The sequence below is a fragment of the Etheostoma spectabile genome, chromosome 14 (genome assembly GCF_008692095.1).
Source record: "Etheostoma spectabile isolate EspeVRDwgs_2016 chromosome 14, UIUC_Espe_1.0, whole genome shotgun sequence".
NCBI classification, from domain to species: domain Eukaryota; kingdom Metazoa; phylum Chordata; class Actinopteri; order Perciformes; family Percidae; genus Etheostoma; species Etheostoma spectabile.
In genome coordinates, this window is record NC_045746.1 from 21,929,797 (window position 1) to 21,940,922 (window position 11,126).

Consider the following 11,126-nt stretch of genomic DNA (forward strand, 5'->3'; position numbering starts at 1 on the left):
ACAGGTGGGCCTTGTCAGGGTTAATTAGTGGAATTTCTTGCCTTATTAATGGGGTTGGAACCATCAGTTGTGTTGTGAAGAAGTCAGGTGGATACACAGCCGACAGCTCTATTGGACAACTGTTCGGATTCATATTATGGCAAGAACCAATCAGCTAAGTAAGGAGAAACGAGTGGCCATCATTACTTTAAGAAATGAAGGTCAGACGGTCTGGAAAAAAACGGCATTTACTTTCTGCTTTGCTTAATGTCATAACTACTACAGCCACTAGAAAGCGCCATAATTATAACTGTTAATGAGTCCTAACTGCCGCTTGAACATACGACCCACAGGACAGTCTCCTTTATTTCTCCAAATAAAGATCTGCAACTCATATTTAGACTAGTCTATATAAATAACGTTTCAGTACAGGGATTGGTCAGGTGCTGCCGGGAAAATTCCTCAGGATTTCCCACTTTTTCTGCCGGACATCTGTCACCTTCTGCTTTCTTTGTGTTGCGATTCTAAACTCTGGTGGATTTATGAGGACTATAGTCTTGCATTGCCAGAGCTTCCTCCACAGCACTGCAAAGGAAGGTCTTTTTAGTCCATGCAGCATTCTGGCATGGGAGAAAAACCTGGTCTGGTTTATTGGCATTTCTTTAAACCAATCACAATCGTCTTGGGCGGTGCTAAGCTCGGGACGGCGCAACACCTCTGTAACATAGCCCCGGGAAGGAACTTGTGTTGGTGGAACATGTACGTTCAAAAGTTATTGTGCAACAGAACACTCAGATTGGACAGATAGTCTAGCTAGCTCTTTTCGGTCCGTTACCTTCCGCTTTCTTTGTGTTGGAATTTTCAAGTCCGGTGGATTCATGAGGACTATGGTTACCTGGTCCTCAGATCTCTGCAGGGTAAATCCAGACAGCTAGCTAGACTATCTGTCCAATCTGAGTTTTCTGTTGCACAACTAAAACTACTTTTGTACTTTTAACGCACACACGTTCCAGCAAAACAAGTTGATTCCCAATTTATTTAGCAGCTGCACCATGGCTCCGTCCTGGAAGGGAGTCCAATAGGACCGATGCATAACCCTGACATTGCGGGTTCATATTCCTACAGATTCGGTCCCACTCCTCATCATCCAGTGTAATACCCAGATCCCTTTCCCATGTCTTCTTGAACTGTATATTTCACCTGACTTTGTCTGAGGAAAATAGATCAGTAAAATGGGTCTCAAATTATTTCTCTCATTTCCTGAAAGATACGGATCAACCTTGAAGAAGAAGAGGGTTAGCTTTTAGCTGCTGGTTTAATCGTTTTTACCTGTGTAAAATGATTTTGATATTGTGTTGTATCGCTTTACCTGCTTTTATTCTACTCATAATGGTTTCACAGTTGTAGAGTCTTTGAGTACTATGAAAAGCACTATATAAATTAAATGTATTATTGTTATTATTATTATTATTATTATTATTATTATTATACAGCTGGATTAGTCCTGACTCCTGGAACAACCGTACCCTCAGAGCAGTGGCTCCTGCCAACAAAGACTTTAGGGTTGCCCGGAAAGAAAGTTGCCGTTATCTGGCAAGGTGCTGCACTGACCAATCAAATAGTACGTGCGACTTTATCAAGAAAACAGCGTATTTCAGTTGTTTACCTCATCATCATCACAACAAAAGATAGAGCCATAGCTCCACTAATAAGTTCAGAGTGAATATCCTCCCCATAATAATGTAAACTGTGCATTAAGTGTTTTAAGTCTCCAAACTCATGGGTCTGTTCCTCAATCTGGATTAAATTTCACTCTGTTACAGATACCAGTAGCATCTCCTGATCCACTCTCTACTGGATTCTTCTCATTTCATTGCACAATCCATGTATCATAGAAAAAGGCTGTCATTAGGAAGCTATAGTTGTGGCCCATAAAACATATGCAGCTTCTTCTGCAGGTAAATCTGCTGCAAGTGCAGTTCAGCCCACAGAAAATGTTTGTCCAGCTAAAATGGTCCGCCTGCCATTTAAAACAAAGCACATAGGCTCAGGCATGGTTTCAGCATGGCATCATATGGGAACCGTGCCAGACAGACGTGAACGTTATATAAAGTTTCAGCCCCCTCCTATTCAAATGAGTTTATTCCCTGTGTGGCCGTCGCTCTGTGAACTGAGTCTAATGTGTCAAATCTGTCAAATATTCAGTACAATGCTGAAGGAGGCTTTTGTGATGGTGGAGGAGCCGCGGCCAGCTCATCATCTCTGGAGACGGTGGCCGGCAGAGTGGACCGACTGTCAGGTTCAGCTCTTTTGTCTGTCTGTCTTGTCTCGCGGGTCCATTGTGGAGGCTGGACAGGCTGATCCCACCTCGAGGATCCAGCCGTCCTCCCTGCCTTGTATGCATGTCAGCTATCCCTTATTCCCTGGGAGGGATTTCATTGCCCTCCCCCCCCTTTTCAAATCAGACGCCTTGAATGCTACACTGATCAAGGAAAAATAATCAACTGCCCTTTTGTTTTAGCAGCCGCTTCAACAAGATAAAATAAACGTATGGTAATGAGGCCTTATCATGTGCGGTTCAGACGATGGGTGTGATGTGATTTGCCTTCCAGTGGTGTGGAGCCGTCCAGCCGAGGCTCCCCGCTGCGAGCTGAGCTAGGCCTGCAGCCAGCTGACGGAGCTCCAGCACATTCTAAAGCTGCCTCTTCTTCCAAACCTGTGTTATACCAAACACAACTCCTACATACTGGACCTACAGCCTGCTGACTGACAATACATGTTGTATGGATGTGGAGGGAAACATTACAGTCATCAGGTCTAAACCTGACTTCATCCAATGTTCAGATGTCAGTTCTGGACGTGTATGTGACAGTCTTCCAGAGAACGTGGTGGACCCAATTGTAGACACAGCAGGCAGTGTAGTAACCAGGAGCAGGTAGGAACCCAAAAACAGGAACAGGCAAACACAGAACAGCGGTTAGCAACCCACTGACAAAAAAAACTGAACTGCAAATAATTGTCTGACACAGGACAAGGACAACACGGTGACTAAATACAGAGGGTAACAAGAGGCAGGTGACAAGGGCTGGGAAACGGGTGGAAAACATCAGGCAATCACAAGAGCGGGAAAACCAAAAGACAGGATGGAAAACAAGACACAACAAGACAGAAAACCAGACCGTCAAAATAAAACAATTCAAAACAGAAAACTACCACAGTAAGAAAACATGGAACCAAATACCCAAACCATGATTATTTATGCAAATTAATGCATATTTATTAAAAGAATGCCTCATTTGCATATTCAAACATACCATTTCCAAAAACTTGTAATTCGTTTTCTTTGTATCTTAATCAACTGGGGAAGTTTCATGATGATAGCTACTAGTTCATTTTTTAAAGCCTATTCACCTGCCTAAATGAGCTAATTATACTAATTATTGTCAGCTAGATGCTGACAGTGCTATAGATACATTTAAGGAAGATTTTCCAACAGCATTTAATTCAATGTCGTTCCTTAAATATAACAGAGGACACCTATCTTAACTTTATGTTGAGTTTTGTAGACGGTGCTACGGATGACTTTAGACCCTGTTACTCCCCTAAAAAAGAAAAAGAAGCAAAGGAAACTAGCACCCTGGTATAACTCCCAAACTCCCAAATTAAAACAAACCTTGCGAGTACTTGATAGTAAATGGTGTTCCACCAATCTGGGAAGAATCTCGTTTAGATGAATAATAAGTGCTGAGATGATATAAAGAGTTAATGTACTTGAAGTGTGTTGTGGTTTCAGAATATTCGAATATAGAGTATGATTTTGAATAAAGGTGGTACATTCCCTCTACTGTGTGTGTGTGTGTGTGTGTGTGTGTGTGTGTGTGTGGGCTGTGTGTAAGGGCCAGTGGAGGTTGCAGCCCTGAGTCCCTCCTCGTAGGGGTGTGTTTGAGCCAGAAAGTGGGGTGACGACCCGGAGGAGGGCCTCATTTAAATGAAGCTGCTACACAATGTGAGATTACACTCCGGGGTGTGTGTAGGACATGCTCTGCTCATACAGAGCCAAACCAGCCGAGAAGATAAAGATGAAAAAACGCAGGGAAATTACAGCGCACCGTGGTGCTATCACCCCTCGGCAGAGCTGGAGGTGAGAGATAGAACTGTACTAAAAATGCCGGGCAAAGAAGAACAATCTTTCACAATATTATACACAGGCAGCAGTATCTGTCCTCGGCACACACATTCTCTTTAAATGGCTGTTTCCCCTCAATGTCAGCCCAGTGAGTTTTGCTGTAAAGACAACACAGAAACAAAAATCAGCATCAGCTCAGCTACCTAAACGTTATCAAACTTTCATGTCTAGGGAATGGAGATTGTCCTTTTCCCCCCCAATGGCTTTGAAGGGCTTTGAATAACACATTTGTTTTATTGAATATCATTTATAAAGCATGAACGCAGGAATGTGACAATGTGTTTAATTGGAGTCACCAATATGTTGGCTGAAGTTGAGGCTAGTTGTGCTAAGTGGCGTAGGCAGAAATAGTATTTTGGGCGGGCCATTACAAAAGTGAATGGGCCATTCTCAAAAAAGACGTAGAAGTTTAAAAAAAGGAAAGATTTTACCTTCCAACATGTACTGCAATACAACGGCAATATCAGAACTCTCAACCAAAAAGCTCACAACGATAAAAACACAACAATATAGACAGAAACCTGACGATTTTAACCTATTCAGGCTAAAATATGTTTGCCCCGGCAGAACCCGCAGCATTGGCTCTGCACAACACTGTTATAAAATGAACCATTTTATGGCACAAAGTGGCAACTAAACATGAACCCAAACAGCAGAGAAGGTGTTCACACACTGCAGGACATAGACCAGCCCACATCAGACAGAAATCACATCTGTAACATATCCTTTGTGCATTCATAACAGACTTGTTGCTTCAGGACTACGGTCGGATCGTCAGTAACAAATGTGCTACCAGCAGTAAAAAAAATGAAAGAATGAAAACTTCCAGCCAAGCATTGTTTGACTTATGAAAGATATAATGACAACTGGCCAGCAAGGCACCAAATCATAGACAGTGTATCGAGTCCACGCCAGTGACAGGATCCAAGAAAACTAAAAACTACGTCACTCACAGTGGCGCCCTGGCCCATCACTGACTAAGTGCCTGGTTGTGCTACAGCTCAAATGGATCCTAACACGCTGCGTCTCGGTGTGCAGTGACCATCGTTAGCGGGGATGACTACTGCCAGCCAAAGACGAGAAGAAACCCAATACCAAAGTACATTACATTTTCCTGAAGAAAAATGTTGAAAAGAGTGGAGAGCTGCAGACAGAGAAGAGGTAAGCGAATGCTATTAGTGAAAGTTACTGTGTTAACCTGGTCTCACAAAGTAAAACACCAAACAAAGGTAGGATAACAGCAACTTCTCCATTTTCCCATAATGTAGTCAGACATTAATCGTGCGTTGAAAACCTTGTTGGCATTAAAAGGAATTTGTATTAACTTGTTATTAATGCATGAACAGCTCTAACTTTATTTCTTTGTAGGGTCTATTCCATTATGTAGTCAGACACTTATAACAACAATCTGAGCCTGTCAATGGCTGGTCTGGATCAACAGCAGTTCATTCCCAGGCTAAAGCCTGGCGTCAAGCGGATGTCAGGATTCAACCCTCACCTTCCTCTCTCTGTGTGTTGCAGTTCTCAAACTCCATTGGCTTAAGGAAACGGCAACAACTTTCGAGCTAGCAGGCTACAAGCTGAAAAAGGGGAGTTATTAAAAAAAAATTAAGATTGTGTAATAAGGCAGACTTGCTTGTTTTTTGGGGGGGGGAATGATTGTGAAGATTTACAAAGAATTCGTCTAGGGCATTTCCTCTCTGGGACGTTTTGGGGGGATTGCTGCGGAGACGGGGAGATCCACTGGTAAGAGCCAATGAGGTTTAACCATATAGCAGCTCATTTAAACAGCTCAAGGTATCGTGTCAACAGTTACCTTCATTAATATTTTATGTGACATTTTCTTTTGAGGAGTGAAAATGTTCCACCAAAACAAGTTCCTTCCCGAGACTATTTTGCTTAGTAACGATTGTGATTGATTGAAATGAAAACAAGCAAGAATGTTTTTTTATTCTATCCCAGAATGTATGTGTGGTGCAATGCAAGTTACTAAGACTCCAAAATGTGGGAAAATTGGGTCCCGGTTGGAAACTACCAAAGTACCCCTCAAATCATCCTGTTGTCCTCGGGTCAAATTTAACCCATTTTCAAAAGGTTTCCATATCAGAAATGTGGGTTTCTTTCAACCAAATTGTCAAAAGAAATGACGTGGATGGTTCTGTACAACTGTACAAATAAATTAAATGATCAGCTCACTACTTTTATTGAATTTGGGTGTTTTAGTCAATTTTATAGCATTTCAAATAATATAGATAAAAGAACGTCAGAAAAAGGGCAGAAAAAATCGTCAAAAACATCAAAAAAGTGGTAAAAAACTGATTAAAACATCAAAACATTTCCAAAACCATCGCGAAAAGCGCCAAAAGTGTCAAAAAAGAGGACCAAAACATTGAAAAAAAGTTAAAAATGTACACAGAACAGTAAAGTTGCACGGTCGATGGGAAGACAACACAAGGAATAAAAATTTCATTATTTTAATTGTCATGTAGTGAGAATCAGACTCCGTATTTTAACCCTTGTGTTGTCGTCCCGTCAAAAATGAAAATCAACACCTTTGTTGAGGATTTTTCCAAATGCCATAAAATTGAATAAGACGCCCCAAAATGAATGAAAGTAAAGATTTGGACTTGCCAAAGAGCGTTGTGTGGAATCAGTCATGTTATTTTGGGTAGTTAAAAAGAACATTGATGTAGGAAAACGGGTCAATTTGACCTGAGGACAACATGAGGGAGCGGTGGCAAAAAACTCCTAATAATTGAAATGTTCAAATTCAAAGCAGACACAGCATTGTATTGCTGTGAGATCATACTGCTATCAAAATTCAGTTGGGTTCAAATTAGACGGCATGGAGCCTGTAGTGTGGTACGAGCATAGTCTCTGTGACACATTAGCTATACTGTCAGCCCAGTTATTTAATCTAGTAATATGTGTACAGGGACACCATTTCCTCATTTTTTTTTTGTGGTGGTGAGCATGAATTTTAAACTAATGTATTTCAATGGGAAGCATCTTCCCTGATAACAGCACAATGACGGTAGCAAGTAGTGTTAAAAAGGCAAAAGTCAGTGTAAGGAGGTTGGATGGGTCAAACACCACAGGTCTTACACCCCAGAGACCGGGGATTGCATCATGTTTGTGGCATTTCCTTTCTGCATTCTTCTTTTCCAAACCACAACCGCCCTGTTGTTGTAGCGCGTCCCGCGTGTGACGGTCCGTCTCGTTGTTGTCGCCGACGTGTGGCGTTTCATGTCCCCGTTATTGCGTCCCCCCAGAGACCAAGGACCGTGTCCCCCAGAGCAGGCTGCAGCAGCCCAGTCTCATGGCACTTTGTAAAATGGTTACGTTCCCATTTCGTGGTGACCACCATGAAATAAACAAGAAAATCGAGTCCTTGTTGACAAATCAATGGATCAAAATAACGTGACCATCTCATGCACTGCTGTGAGAACAGGTTGGTACTGTAGCTGTGCATGTTCAGGCAGCGGAACAGTGTAAGACCTCTATCATTCCAATCAGCCCAACATGACAGTCTCTGCTAATCAGGTAGTAGAATAATAGTCTGTGGCTGCACCTGGATCAGCGATCGAACAGCAGCATGGTGGGAACCGTCAGCGTTGCACTAATTCAGTGATGAATCGGAGCAATTGCATTTTTTATGGGCGGCTAAAATGAGCACTGTGGTTAGATAGGAGCGCAGAGGGGAACAAGCCACTCATAAACAAGCCTTCAGTGACAGAACCGCCGATTCAAGGGAACATAAGAACGCCCTTACTGCCACTTGTAAAACCACTGGTGACCTTTATGTATGTGCAGAGCTGGAAAATCTGCCTCTGGAAGATTATTATAGATTCCTCAGCTTTCTTTTTTTCTACGAGCAGCTTTAGCTGCAGTGTTGGGAAAAGTTCTGCACTTCAGAGAGTGTTTTCTAGTATCTGTCATTTTGAACACTGGCCTTCATCGTCTGAACAGAGCGAGGGTGAAGGGAAACTATGGATATTTGAAGATATTCATGTGGTTACGTAAAAATCACATATATTTCTGAAATCCTCTTAACCTTATTAAAAGATTAAAAATGTATTTTTATGATTTTGACTTGACACTGTTTTTAATAGTGGGCCAAAGGAGAGAGGGGTTATGATGGAAAAGAGATAAAGAGGGTACTTCACGCAAAATCAATTAAGGCTGTTTGGTACTTAGCAACAGACCCTAAGGATGGATCATATTCATGATCTCCGGAGGATGAATGCAAATTATTTTAATGACCCACTAAACATCCCTGTAGTCCCGCTAACATTTAAAGTCCAACTGAAATGATATGTCAGTTCTTTTGCTACAGTGCACATATGTATACATGTGTACACATCTTCTCAGTGGATTTATTGTCCTGTGGATTATTGTCCCAAAAGGAAGAAATATATTTAGGTTTCCTGGTGGCACAACTGTGCAATAAAGCAGTTGGAATTCTCTTTCCAAATAGACAAAGCATGCAGCCAATCCAGTTATTTCCGTTTAAACCGATTGGCATACAGCAATAACATCACCTTTCTATGAACCAATGGTTTACACCAAGAGCTAGTCAGCACCATGAGACGCAACACAGACAGTCTCTATCTATGTCTCTGTCTTGTCTACAAAGAAAGACATGTTTCTCGTCCTGCACCTTAGCTTGATGAAAGACCCCACACCTACCAGTAATGTCCGACTGCTGGATGGATGGATGGATGGATGGATAGATACTGTAGATAGAGAGATAGATAGATAGATACTGTAGGTAGATAGATGATAGATAGATAGATAGATAGATACATAGATAGAAATATACAGAAATAGATGGATAAGTAGATAGATACAGAAATAGATAGATAGATAGTCAGATAGATAGATAAGTAGATAAAAGAAATAGATAGATAGATAGATAGTCAGATAGATAGATAAGTAGATAGATGAAGAAATAGATAATCAGATAGATAGATAAGTAGATAGATGAAGAAATAGATAGATAGACAGATAAGTAGATAGATACATAAATAGATAGATACAAAAATAGATAGATAGATAGATAGATAGATAGATAGATAGATAGATAGATACTGTAGATATATATAGTGTAGGTAGATAGATAGATAATATAGATGGATAGATAGATAGATAGACAGATAGATAGATAGATACTGTAGATATATATAGTGTAGGTAGATAGATAGATAATATAGATGGATAGATAGATAGATAGATAGACAGATAGATAGATTAAAAACGTACCTGCAAATGTCCGTTTAGATGTCGCCACAGCCAGTGTTGGATAGTGTCCTGGTTCCATGTAACGGTGGTACGTTATTTAATTACAAAATGAAGGAAAGTGTCATCCGTTACAGCGACCTATGTAAAAGTTTAGGATTAGCCACAGTTCAATGGCCTCACAAGCTGTCTGAGATGGGTACTATGGCTATAAATAAAAACTTGCTGGAAATAAAAACATTTAGCAGAAAAATCTGACAAGGGTTCAAACATAACTGTGCGATGTAAAGAATGTTTGACAGCCGTCAAAACTACTATCAACGTTAAAAATGTCCAACCTGAGGATACATCTGCAGGTATGTAAGTAAAGTTAGGACGGGAACGGGAGGGTTCCATATGTGGTGGTTGTATCACTCAAAGTAAGAAGAAACAGCTGGACGCACTTCATCAGCTCCACAGCAACACTTCCCTGTTTGACTTGATCACATGTAGCTGAACTAACCAATCAGACGCGAGCTGAACTTAGGCTCAGGTAAACATGAGGAAAACCATTGAGGTAGATTCTTAATCCTCCTGTTGTCCTCGGATCAAATTTGACCCATTTTCAAAAAGCTTCTATATCAGAAATGGGAGTTTTTCTTTCAACCAAAACGTCAAAAAAACTTGGACGGTTCCCTACAACGCTCTTTACAAGTAAAATAAATGATCAGTTCACTACTTTTATTCATTTTTTTTTTTAATTTTATACTATTTAAAAAAAAAAAAGAACATGGAAAAAAAGAGACGAATGTCGGAAAATGATTCAAAAAACAGCCACTGTTAACTGTATTACAGGTACTGGGATCAATGTGGAGACATCAGACAAATCTGTGGACCTTTTCAGTTCTTTGTTTTTTAGAAACAGTGATAAAAACATTGGAAAAAGCTTCAAAAATGTAGAGAAATGTGACAAAAACCTCAGGAAAAGCAACAAAAGTGTCAAAAAACGTTAAAAAAAAACGTTGAAAAACATTTTGACCCAGAAAAACACGAGATTCCTGTGCAACAGGAAGACAACACAAGGGTTAATTGCTTATGTAAATATTTAAGCACATACATATGCAAGAACTGACTGCTTGAACACACATACAGTATGTAAATGGTTAACTGTATTAACGTTGTAAATACATTTTAAGTAAATTAACTCAACTCGTACATGACATTACATGAGCTCAGTAGCTTACAGTAACTTATTCATGTGACACACCAGGCTTCTGATGTGTACTGAAGACGCATTTTAATGCCATATTTTGCTTGGTGCATATCCAGTAGCTTATATTTAAAGGCCATTCATAAGAAGGTAGTATGCTAGCTAGCTAGCTAAAGATGTATTTTTGCACAGCCAAGCCACACTTCCACTTCTGAACCCGTTGACAAAAAGTACAGCTGTTAAGATGTGTTACGCTATCGTTTAGCTATTGTTGCATTCAAAGGAAAAGAGTGGACGATAGAGATGAATCATCTTTAGCCGTTCTTGTCATATTTATTCTTGAGCTGCAGACACATAAGTCTCACGAACAGACAGATTCTACAGTGGTGCTCATGAGTTTATGAGCCCATGCTAAAGTTGACTAAAAAGAGGAATAAAAAATCATCTTTTTAAAATTAAATTGAATGCCTTCATTAGAAATTTAGGAAAAATGCAACCTTTAAGTACACCATTTTCTTTGTGAATGAATAATAT

General features: G+C 40.3%; 1 long non-coding RNA gene across 1 annotated transcript in view; it reads right to left on the reverse strand.

The window, feature by feature from the left end:
• Positions 1 to 1,762: 1,762 nt before the first annotated feature.
• LOC116701555 (uncharacterized) overlaps positions 1,763 to 11,126 on the reverse strand; it is a 22,358-nt gene continuing 12,994 nt past the window's right edge. The window contains exon 4 of the long non-coding RNA XR_004334942.1: positions 1,763 to 1,776. This is a non-coding gene — a long non-coding RNA (uncharacterized LOC116701555). The remainder of the gene's footprint in view (positions 1,777 to 11,126) is intronic.